Source organism: Schistocerca serialis, chromosome 11 (genome assembly GCF_023864345.2).
Source record: "Schistocerca serialis cubense isolate TAMUIC-IGC-003099 chromosome 11, iqSchSeri2.2, whole genome shotgun sequence".
Classification (NCBI taxonomy): Eukaryota; Metazoa; Arthropoda; class Insecta; order Orthoptera; family Acrididae; genus Schistocerca; species Schistocerca serialis.
The window spans coordinates 119,596,121-119,608,923 of record NC_064648.1 but is presented as its reverse complement, the minus strand read 5'-3'; the positions used below and the strand labels follow the sequence as shown (position 1 = coordinate 119,608,923).

The 12,803-nt window shown below is 44.3% G+C and overlaps 1 long non-coding RNA gene across 1 annotated transcript in view; it reads left to right on the top strand.

The window, feature by feature from the left end:
* LOC126427330 (uncharacterized) overlaps positions 1–12,803 on the top strand; it is a 335,716-nt gene that overhangs the window by 144,082 nt on the left and 178,831 nt on the right. The window contains exon 2 of the long non-coding RNA XR_007576634.1: positions 6,055–6,155. This is a non-coding gene — a long non-coding RNA (uncharacterized LOC126427330). The remainder of the gene's footprint in view (positions 1–6,054; positions 6,156–12,803) is intronic.

The following is a 12,803-nucleotide window of genomic DNA, read 5'->3' as shown; positions in this document are numbered from 1 at the left end:
TTCTAAGTTCTAGGGGACTTATGACCTCAGTAGTTGAGTCCCATAGTGCTCAAATCCATTTGAACCATTTTGAGCCTTCAATTTTCAACGACAGAGACGAAAGTAGTACAGATGTTTGAACCAAATATTTTTAACATTAATGAGATAGGATTTCCATGGATACAAAGAACGTCTTTAAATTTTATAGTTATTCCTTGATACTAAAATAATATTTTATTACATTTTAACAAGAAAAATTCCTTTGAAGGGGTTGTAGGTTTTGTCTTCATCTGTCGTATTAGCTACGGTTGTTATCGACAAAAATACACTCATCTTTGTACTTTATTTGCACTTCACATTGGTATAGGTTTAGTATAATTTTTATAGGGCTTCCCAACAAACCACAAACGCTCCACGCCGCTCCCATGTGTTATCGCGCCGAGTTCCACCCTCACAAGGAGATCACCGTGTTTGCGACTTTCTCCTTGCTGGACGTCTGAACTTCAGTGCCTAGGGATGAGTTTCCTAAACCACTACGACGCAATTATCTCTGAACGCTGTTAAGAATGTTCCCACGAAGTAATCGGTGATATCGACAAGGGATTTCAAATCGATTCGGTATGTCTAGATTTCCAGAATGCTTTTGACATTTTGCCTCACGAGCGACTCTTAATGAAATGCGTACTTGTGGAGTACCGTCTCAGTAGGGGAGACGGCGACTTTGGGATCACAAACTCGCTTCAAACTTTGTACACCTTTAGTGCACCATTAAAGCAATGCAATGTGCAAGCAGTAAGGTGCACTACTCTGTCAATTCCAAGAAAACCGCGAGAAGTTTTACTCCTCTATTATGTTCCTTATGTAGCTTTTCGTCGGTGCCGGACGTTGGAATTCACGTTGGTCAAATAAATAGCGTTCGAGCTTCGTAGAACGTATGTCCACGACGGTTCGACTCCCGCTCAAACTCAATTGTTGATCTATTTTTTTCATCACTGCGGATATTATGTAATTTATATGACATTTGAGAGATAATATAATGAAAAAAAAAAGCATTTGTATTTGATCGAAAGTTTCAGTTTATGTTTCTCATGTCTGTATGTCAAATGCATGCTGAAGGATGTGATGTCGAGAGCACATCTGATGAGTAATTGTACATTACTCTTGCGGTCTGGGACATTGTGACTTAGCTATGTGATCAAAAGTATCTCGACACTCCCAAAAACATACGTTTTTCATATTAGGTGCACTGTGCTCCCACCTACTGCCAGGTACTCCATATCAGCAACTTCAGTATTCACATTTTTCATACTTTAGGGTCAGTTCTCACTTTTCGCACCATACATATGTCGTGTGTGTGTGTGTGTGTGTGTGTGTGTGTGTGTGTGTGTGTCACTTTGTAATTGGTTCTGACATCGTCAAAGGGCAGAATGTGGCGCGGAACTCACGTACTTCGAACGTGGCCACGTGATTGGGTGTCACTTGTGTCATAAGTATGTACCGGAGATTGCCACACTCCTAAACGTCCCTAGGTCCGCTGTTTCCGATGTGATAGTGAAGTGGAAACGTGAAGGGACACGTACAGCACAAAAGCGTACAGGCCGACGTCGTCTGCTGACTAACAGAGACCGACGACACTTGAAGAGGGTCGTAATGTGTAATAGGCAGACGTCTATCCAGACCATCACACAGGAATTCCAAACTGCATCATGATCCATTGCAAGTACTGTGACAGTCAGGCGGGAGGTGAGAAAACTTGAATTTCACGGTCGAGCGGCTGCTAATTAGCCACACAGCACGCCGGTAAACGCCAAACGACGCCTCGCTTGGTGTAAGCAGCGTAAACACTGGACGATTGAACAGTGGAAAAACGTTGTGTGGAGTGACGAATCACGGTACACAATGTGGCGATCCGATGGGCAGGCTGTGGGTGTGGCGAATGCCCGGTGAACGTCATCCGCCAGCGTGTGTAGTGCCAACAGTAAAATTCGGAGGCGGTGGTGTTATGGTGTGGTCGTGTTTTTTCGTGGAGGGGGCTAGCACCCCTTGTTGTTTTGCGTGGTACTATCACAACACAGGTCTACATTGATGTTTTACGCACCTTCCGGCTGCCCACTATTGAAGAGCAATTAAGGGATGGCGAGTGCATCTTTCAACACGATGGAGCACCTGTTCATAATGCACGGCCTGTGGCGGAGTGGTTACACGACAATAACATCCCTGTAATGGACTGGCCTGCACAGAGTCCTGACCTGAATCCTATAGAACACCTTTGGGATGTTTATGAACGCAGACTTCGTACCAGGCCTCACCGACCGGCATCGATACCTCTCCTCAGTACAGCACTCCGTGAAGAATGGGCTGCCATTCCTCAAGAAACCTTCCAGCACCTGACTGAACGTATGCCTGCGAGAGTGGAAGCTGTCATCAAGGCTAAGGGTGGGCCAACACCATACTGAATTAGAGCATTACCGATGGAGGGCGCCACGAACTTGTAAGTTATTTTCAGCCAGGTGTCCGGATTCTTTTGATCACATAGTGTACTATATTACTGGTTGTGATTAACGTCATTCGCATCATTATGTATCGAAGTGTAACTTGGGCTTTCCAAACCTGTCCTTCGTCCTTGAAAATTTAATTAAGAATTGTTACTGAAATTGAATATATGAAGTACTGAATATATGAAATTAAATATATGAATATATGAACTGAATATATGAAATTCACTACATCTTCATGAAAGGCATGAGGGTTTCTTCCCATTGTATTACCTGTCGATCGTCATACAAATTAAATATTGTGAGCAGTGACGAAAAATGCGTAGATTAAGAAAATCACTGTTGGCGGGATTCGAACCGGCGCCTGGTCAACGACCGTCTTACCACAATGACTTCTTGCCGTACGCACCTTTGCACTGATACATCAGTTACGTAATAGACGCGTAAAACTTATCTTGTGATTTTCTACGAATTACCAGACTACCTGCACCTTGTTATTTGCACATTATGTTGTTTTAATGGCCTACTAAACGTGTACCAAGTTCTAAGTAAATCTGTGATCCTACTGTCGTGGCCTTCCCTTGTCAGTTATGCGACTGGATTTGTGGTTTCTTGTCAGAAAGGTCTCAGTTCGTAGTACCCGACGGAAAATCACGGAGTAAAACAGAAATGATTTCAGGCCCTCTGCTGTTCCTAACCTTTATATATAAACTACTTAGGAGACCTCTTAGATTTTTTTGTAGATCATGCTGTCATTTTCCGCCAAGTAAAGTCATCACACCAATTGCAAAGTCAGACAGACATGGTGCGAAAAGTGCGAAAGACCCTAAATATTGAAAAATGTGAAGACATCCACATGAGTACTAAATTTAAAAAATCACGTAAAATTTCGGTTATACGGTAAATCATATAAACCTAAAGGGTGTCAGTTGAACTAAATAAAGTTACAGTTACGAACATCTTAAATTGGAACGTTCAAATGGTTCAAATGGCTCTGAGCACTATGGGACTTAACATCTATGGTCATCAGTCCCCTAGAACTTACAACTACTTAAACCTAACTAACCTAAGGACATCACACACATCCATGCCCGAGGCAGGATTCGAACCTGCGACCGTAGCGGTCGCGCGGTTCCGGACTGAAGCGCCCAGAACGGCTCGGCCACTTCGGCCGGCGGTCGCTTAGGAATTCTCTCTCTCTCTCTCCTCTCTCTCTCTCTCTCTCTCTCTCTCTCTCTCACACACACACACACACACACACACACCTTCCCCACGCTTCCATAACCCGATGGGGCCGATGACCTCTCCGTTTGGTACCCTCCCCCGAATCATTCAGTGACGTATGTCAAGAACGGCATACGTAAGAAGTGGTGGTCGAGCGAGGTTTTGTCATCCGGCGCCGTTACACCTGCCAGACATGACGTGAGAAGGGTGCTGGCCGAAATCTCAGCAGCTCCGTACCTATTCTTCGAGAAAATGAAAGTGCTTAAAACGGTAAATTGAGCGAGGTGGCGCTGTGGTTAGCACACTGGACTCGCATTCGGGAAGACGACGGTTAAAACCCGCGTCAGGCCATCCTGATTTATGTTTTCCACGATTTCCCTGAACCCCTTAAGGCAAATACTTGGATGGTTCCTTTGAATGCGCACGGCCAATTTCTTTCTCCATTCTTCCCTACCTAGAACTACTGTTACGTCTCTAATGACCCTGTTGTCGACGGGACGCTAAACTCTAACCCTCTCCTCCTCCTCCGTCATTTTTATTAAAAACTTATCATTAGATATTTGTTAATTTCGATTTTCATTTGCTGATAAGTATGGAACTGGTGGAAATGTAAAAAAAGCTGCTACTAACGGGATACGAATTACGTCACAATTCCACATTACGCATTAAGCTGCCGCTATTCACGCCCCTTATATACCCTAACAGGTCTGATAAGAACAATAAACGCGAACAACACTGATCCACTCTGCAGGCGTTTCTACTTGCCACACACAAAGTCTTTACATACCCGTGGAAGACGACTTTAGGTCATCGTGACCATTTCTTCCTGTTTTCCTAAAACAACTGAATTCCTTCGAGTTGGGCACTTGACATTTCGTTCATCTTCTTGGTAGAAATACACCACTGGCCATTAAAATTGCTGCACCACGAAGATGATGTGCTACAGACGCGAAATTTAACCGACAGGAAGAAGATGCTGTGATAGGCAAATGACAAGCTTTTCAGAGCATTCGCACAAGGTTGGCGCCGGTGGCGACACCTACAACGTGCTGACATGAGGGAAATTCCCAACCGATTTCTCATGCACAAACAGCAGTTGACCGGCGTTGCCTGGTGAAACGTTGTTGTGATGCCTCGTGTAATGAGGAGAAATGCGTACCGTCACGAAGTCGACTATGGTAAAGGTCGGATTGTAGCCTACCGCCGCTGCGTTTTATCGTATCGCGACATTGCTGCTCGCGTTGGCCGAGATCCAATGACTGTTAGCAGAATACGGAATCGGTGGGTTCAGGGGGGTAATACGGAACGCCGTGCTGGATCCCAACGGCCTCGTATCACTAGCAGTCGAGATGACAGGCATCTTATCCGCACGGCTGTAACGGATCGTGCAGCCACGTCTCGATTCCCGAGTCAACAGATGGGGACGTTTGCAAGACAACAACCATCTGCACGAACAGTTCGACGACGTTTGCAGCAGCACGGACTATCAGCTGAGAGACCACGGCTGCGGTTACCCTTGACGCTGCAACACAGACAGGAGCGCCTGCGATGGTGTACTCGACGACGAACCTGGGAGCACGAATGGCAAAACGTCATTTTCTCGGATGAATCCAGGTTCTGTTTACAACACCATGATGGTCACATCCGTGTTTAGCGACAACGCGGTGAACGCACATTGGGAGCGTGTATTCGTCATCGCCATACTGGCGTATCACCCGGCGTGATGGTATATGGGGTGCCATTGGTTGCACGTCTCGGTCACCTCTTGTTCGCATTGACGGCACTTTAAACAGTGGACCTTACATTTCAGATGTGTTAAGACCCGTGGCTTTACCCTTCATTCGATCCCTGCGAAACCATACATTTCAGCAGGATAATGCACGACCGCATGTTGCAGGTCCTGTACGGGCCTTTCTGGATACAGAAAATGTTCGACTGCTGCCCTGGCCAGCACATTCTCCAGATCTCTCGCCGACTGAAAACGTCAGGTCAATGGTGGCCGAGCAACTGGCTCGTCACAAATACGCCAGTCACTAATGAACTGTGGTATAGTGTTGAAGCTGCATGGGTAGCTGTACCTCTACACGCCATCCGAGCTCTGTTTGACTCAATGCCCAGGCGTATCGAGGCCGTTATTACGGCCATAGGTGGTTGTTCTGGGTTCTATGCACCCAAACTGCGTGAAAATGTAAAGACATGTCAGTTCTAGTATAATATATTTATCCAATGAATACCCGTTTATCACCTGCATTTCTTCTTGGTGCAGCAATTTAACGTCCAGTAGTGGAGCTAATGACTAGTGAATAGCGATCCCACTGCATACGGCTCTTTAATCTCTGATCTCCATTCTCCTCAGGTGCTGCTCGCGTAACTTCGACGGCGTGGTCCACTGGGACGATAACGGGGAGTACGTCCAGTGTCCACTACAGCTCTAGCCACAGCTGTGCTTCGCTGAAGGTAAGTCTGGAAATACTTTGTGCTCTGTGACAAAAACGTAATCACACATTGTTTTACTCGAGAAGTTAGCGGTCTTCGGCGTGCATAATGAACGCATTTGGCCTGGACTGGGTTCCAGTTAGATATGTTGTTGTGGTCTTCAGTCCTGAGACTGGTTTGATGCAGCTCTCCATGCTACTCTGTCCTGTGCAAGCTTCTTCATCTCCCAGTACCTACTGCAACCTGCATCCTTATGAATCTGCTTAGTGTATTCATCTCTTGGTCTCCCTCTACGATTTTTACCCTCCACGCTGCCCTCCAATACTAAATTGGTGATCCCTTGATGCCTCAGAAAATGTCCTACCAACCGATCCTTTCTTCTAGTCAAGTTGTGCCACAAACTTCTCTTCTCCCCAATCCTATTCAATACCTCCTCATTAGTTACGTGATCTACCCACCTTATCTTCAGCATTCTTCTGTAGCACCACATTTCGAAAGCTTCTATTCTCTTCTTGTCCAAACTAGTTATCGTCCATGTTTCACTTCCATACATGGCTACACTCCATACAAATACTTTCAGAAACGACTTCCTGACACTTAAATCTATACTCGATGTTAACAAATTTCTCTTCTTCAGAAACGATTTGCTTGGCATTGCCAGTCTACATTTTATATCCTCTCTACTTCGACCATCATCAGTTATTTTACTCCCTAAATAGCAAAACTCCTTTACTACTTTAAATGCCTCATTTCCTAATCTAATCCCCTCAGCATCACCCGATTTAATTTGACTACATTCCATTATCCTCGTTTTGCTTTTGTTGATGTTCATCTTATATCCTCCTTTCAAGACACTGTTCATTCCGTTCAACTGCTCTTCCAAGTCCTTTGCTGTCTCTGACAGAATTACAATGTCATCGGCGAACCTCAAAGTTTTTACTTCTTCTCCATGAATTTTAATACCTACTTCGAATTTTTCTTTTGTTTCCTTTACTGCTTGCTCAATATACAGATTGAATAACATCGGGGACAGGCTACAACACTGTCTCACTCCTTTCCCAACCACTGCTTCCCTTTCATGTCCCTCGACTCTTATAACTGCCATGTGGTTTCTGTACAAATTTTAAATAGCCTTTCGCTCCCTGTATTTTACCCCTGCCACCTTCAGAATTTGAAAGAGTGTATTCCATTCAACATTGTCAAAAGCTTTCTCTAAGTCTACAAATGCTAGAAACGTAGGTTTGCCTTTTCTTAATCTTTCTTCTAAGATAAGTCGTAAGGTTAGTATTGCCTCACGTGTTCCAACATTTCTACGGAATCCAAACTGATCTTCCCCGAGGTCCGCTTTTACTAGTTTTTCCATTCGTCTGTAAAGAATTCGAGTTAGTATTTTGCAGCTGTGACTTATTAAACTGATAGTTCGGTAATTTTCACATCTGTCAACACCTGCTTTCTTTGGGATTGGAATTATTATATTATTCTTGAAGTCTGTGGGTATTTCGCCTGTTTCATACATCTTGCTCACCAGATGGTAGAGTTTTGTCAGGACTGGCTCTCCCAAGGCCGTCAGTAGTTCTAATGGAATGTTGTCTATTCCTGGGGCCTTGTTTCGACTCAGGTCTTTCAGTGCTCTGTCAAACTCTTCACGCAGTATCTTATCTCCCATTTCGTCTTCATCTACATCCTCTTCCATTTCCATAATATTGTCCTCAAGTACATCACCCTTGTATAAACCCTCTATATACTCCTTCCACCTTTCTGCCTTCCCTTCTTTGCTTAGAACTGGGTTGCCATCTGAGCTCTTGATATTCATACAAGTGGTTCTCTTCTCTTCAGTTAGAAACTACTTTCAATATGCCACGGAATATGCGTTTCTAGATCTAAAACCTTGTAACAGTATAGAATGAACTAAGGGGGCAGGCAAATGAAATCCGAACATCCACCACAAAGGGACCATCGAGATGTTCCATTCAAAAATAAGACATATATCCCGCAGGATGACCAATATGCAATACGTTCGCAGGTACGTGACACGAAGACTTGTTATAGAATAGAACCCAGTATGTTGTCATCGAGACAAAGGTATCGTCAGGTGTGCCCCAGGGATGTGTGATAGGAGCGTGTTGTTCTCTATACAGGGTGTAAATTTTACGTTGACAAACCAGAATAACTCGAAAAATAAACTTCGCTCGAAAAAAAAATGTGTAGAATCCGATGTTGATTATTTTCGAGGGGTACATCTGCTGGTCCGCCACACCAGGCCCCCTGCGGGTGCGGCGGGAGGAAACTTTAAAATTTCAAAGCGGAACCACCATTTTTTATTGCAGAATCAGAATCTACATAAAAAACTACGTACACTTTGTCTTAAACATTTGTTTTGATTCTTGGTAGGTGGCGCTGTAATTCACGAAATTCCATGTTTTCATTTTTGCGTGGAAAATGGTTACGGATAAATAAAAAATTCTTATTTACTTCGTAAAGATTGATTCGCTAAAACTAAAACTCTCCCTCTTTCCCGGTAGGGTGGAGTTTGAGACAGAGGAATTAGAGTTTTACAATTGTTGACCCAAATAATTTTTTCCGCAGGTTCGGTTAAGTTTTGTTTGTTTCGTGGACATGAGGCCACACAACTTTTAATTATCAAACACAACATCTGACTACCTAACTAACTAACCAAACATACTGAAACTTCCTGGCAGATTAAAACTGTGTGCCGGACCGAGACTCGAACTCGGGACCTTTGCCTTTCGCGGGCAAGTGCTCTACCAACTGAGCCACCCAAGCACGACTCACGCCCCGTCCTCACAGCTGTACTTCTGCCAGTACCTCGTCTCCTACCTTCCAAACTTTACAGAAGCTCTCCTGTGAACCTTGCAGAACTAGCACTCCTGAAAGAAAGGATATTGCGGAGACATGGCTTAGCCACAGCCTGGAGGATGTTTGCAGAACGAGATTTTCACTGTGCAGCGGAGTGTGCGCTGCAATGAAACTTCCTGGTAGATTAAAACTGTGTGCCGGACCGAGATTCGAACTCGGGACCTTTGCCTTTCGCGGGCAAGTGCTCTACCATCTCAGCTACCCAAGCATGACTCACGCCCCGTCCTCACAGCTTTACTTCCGTGCACACTCTGCTGCAGAGTGAAAATCTCATTCTGGAAACATCCCCGAGGCTGTGGCTAAGCCATGTCTCCGCAATATCCTTTCTTTCAGGAGTATTAGTTCTGCAAGGTTCGCAGGAGAGCTTCTGTGAAGTTTTGAAGGTAGGACACGAGGTATTGGCAGAATTGAAATTGTGAGGACGGGTCGTGAGTCGTGCTTGGGTAGCTCAGATGGTTGAGCACTTGCCCGCGAAAGGCAAAGGTTCCGAGTTCTAGTCTCCGTCCGGCACACAGTTTTAATCTACCAGGAAGTTTCATTGCAGCGCACATTCTGCTGCAGAGTGAAAATCTCATTCTGAAGTCTTCTTTTGTGGCCATTGACCTTCCACGGTATTGCAGACAGTTTCATTTACGCTATGCGATCAAAAGTATCGAGACACCTGGCTGAAAATGACTTACAAGTTCGTGGCACCCCCCATTGGTAATGCTAGAATTCAGTATGGTGTTGGCCCACCCTTAGCCTTGATGACAGCTTCCACTCTCGCAGGCATACTTTCAGTCAGATGCTGGAAGGTTTCTTGGGGAATGGCAGCCCATTCTTCACGGAGTGCTGCACTGAGGAGAGGTATCGATGTCGGTCGGTGAGGCCTGGCACGAAGTCGGCGTTCCAAAACATCCGAAAGGATTCAGATCAGGACTCTGTGCAGGCCAGTCCATTACATGGATGTTATTCTCGTGTAACCACTCCGGCACAGACCGTGCATTATGAACAGGTGCTCGATCGTCTTGAAAGATGCAGTCGCCATCCCCGAATTGCTCTTCAACATTGGGAAGCAAGAAGGTGCTTAGAAGATCAATGTAGGCCTGTGCTGTGATAGTGCCACGCGAAACAACAAGGGCAACAAGCCCCCTCCGTGAAAAACACGACCACACCGTAACGTCACCGCCTCCGAAGTTTACTGTTGGCACTACACACACTGGCAGATGACGTTCACCGAGGATTCGCCATACCCACACCCTGCCATCGGAGGACCACATTGTGTACCGTGATTCGTCACTCCACACATCGCTTTTCCACAGTTCAATCGTCCAGTCTTTAGGCATTTGTCCAGTATTTGCGACAGATAGCGACTTCCAACAAACTTAGCATATAATCATCTTGATGTTGAAGCTCTTTTGTCTGTGTTTGGTTTAACAATAACATATGTTTTGAGTGGTCAGCCTTTAGCAAAACAAAGTTTTGTTTTTTATCCCAGACATGTTTCACTGCAGTTGCAGCATCATCAGTATGTTATTTATTATTATGGCTGTTAAACATAAGGAATGTTCTTTACTGTTTAAATGCACACAAATATGGGTTTCTAAATCGTAATCACAGGTTTTTGAAGAGAATATAAAATTGTGTATTCATACCTTCTTACCACATGATGTGGTTTTCCTGCTGTATTACGTTTTTACAGTGACTGTTTTTCTTTACAGTTTGTCACCTGCAACTATATACAACTTAATATGGGCAAAACATTTACGCAAAAATTACGATTTCTGAACTGTTATGGCTATGCCTCAGATTAATAATTCATGTGAAAAGTGTGTGAGTGTGTATTTATTTACATTATGTTTCACTTGCGATTTTTTTTGTAATGTAAATAAATGCACACACACGCACGCGCACACACACACACACACACACACACACACACACACACACACACACACACACACCTTGCGCATTAATTATTAATGGAAATGGCGAAGAGCTAAGGCGGAAGTGCCGTCGGAACGAAACAAAATTTCGATGCAGACCTCCACGCGCGGTATCTCACAGGTCAGCCGGCTCATCTGAAATCAAAATTGAGTTGACGTCAGCGAAGTAGATAAGATTCTTTAGGAGTTGTACCTCTCTTGAGTTATTTGAACCATAGGAAACAAAATGGCAGCCATTTGGAAAAAATGGTTTTTTTTTGCATCGAGTTTTTGACTTCGTCGGCCAAGTAAAAATATTTATAGTTGATGGATCGGAATAAAAGTGGTACAACTCCTAGACAATTTAGTTAGCTTCGTCGGAAACAAAGAATCATGACAGTCGGTTCAATAGATTTGAAGTTACCATACCGCGCGATAAAAAAAAAAGGTCATTTCGAGAAAAACGCGTTTGAAGTTTTGACTACATACAAATGCAATATTATGCAACTTACGTTCAATCTACTATCCCGGGTCCATAAACTAGTCCTTCCTCTTCCTCATAGAAGGCGTTCTGCTTCATCTGGGACATCCTGCGCTGCTCCAGAGCCGCTCGTACGGCCGGTGACAACCGGTTCTCGGCCGCTCGAATCCGGTGGTCGTCCGAATGTTTGGCGAACTGCGTCGAATAGAGTCCCAGGGTGACGTCCGTCGTTGTCACGCCCTTCAGAATTGCTGAATACCCTTCGTTGAAGCAGCTCACTGCCAGGAAAGTGGCAATCTCCACAGTCTTCGCAACAGAATGCAAATGCTTGGGGGCTAACTTCCAAACACACGCGTTCAAACTTCCATTTGAATTTTGTGTGTTTCCTCCCAAGCACAGGTACAATAACTCGTCCTCCGAAAGAAAAAAAGCTCGAGCTTGAAAAAGGTGGATTTCAGGCAGGTGCATTTATCTGTTCAACTGCGAATGACAAACATCTCCGTTCCGTATTCGGAAAAACCGTTTCAGGGGTGTATTCACTTTTATGGATCCAGAAATGAAATTTTAAAAAAATCGATTTTTTTTAACCAATAGATAGTAAACCTCCCCTTAAATCGAGCAAATGACTCGAACACTTGAGTTTTTCCCATAGCGTCCGTCATCTTGGTAAGCTGTTTTCAACAACAAAACAGATTCAGCAGCATTTTTACCGAGTAGAAAACAAAATTTAACAACTGCACATTGTTCATTTACAGTTGCCATCATCAAAAACGAAACACGAATAAAACGGCGCTAGCGAAAACGATCACTGCAGATACACAGAACGAGCCAGGCGGCACTGAACTGGCAATGATTTGCGCTCTACATGCCTAGCGGCAGAAGTGCGTACTACACAAGCTCCGCCATTTTTTTTTTTTGGTACCCTCTCGTGAAGGTGGCAGGGGTAAAATACAGGGAGCGAAAGGCTATTTACAATTTGTACAGAAAGCAGATGGCAGTTATAAGAGTCGAGGGGTATGAAAGGGAAGCAGTTGTTGGGAAGGGAGTGAGACAGGGTTGTAGCCTCTCCCCAATGTTATTCAATCTGTATATTGAGCAAGCAGTAAAGGAAACAAAAGAAAAATTCGGAGTAGGTATTAAAATTCATGGAGAAGAAGTAAAAACTTTGAGGTTCGCCGATGACATTGTAATTCTGTCAGAGACAGCAAAGGACTTGGAAGAGCAGTTGAACGGAATGGACAGTGTCTTGAAAGGAGGATATAAGATGAACATCAACAAAAGCAAAACGAGGATAATGGAATGTAGTCGAATTGAGTCGGGTGATGCTGAGGGAATTGGATTAGGAAATGAGACACTTAAAGTAGTAAAGGAGTTTTGCTATTTAGGGAGTAAAATAACTGATGATGG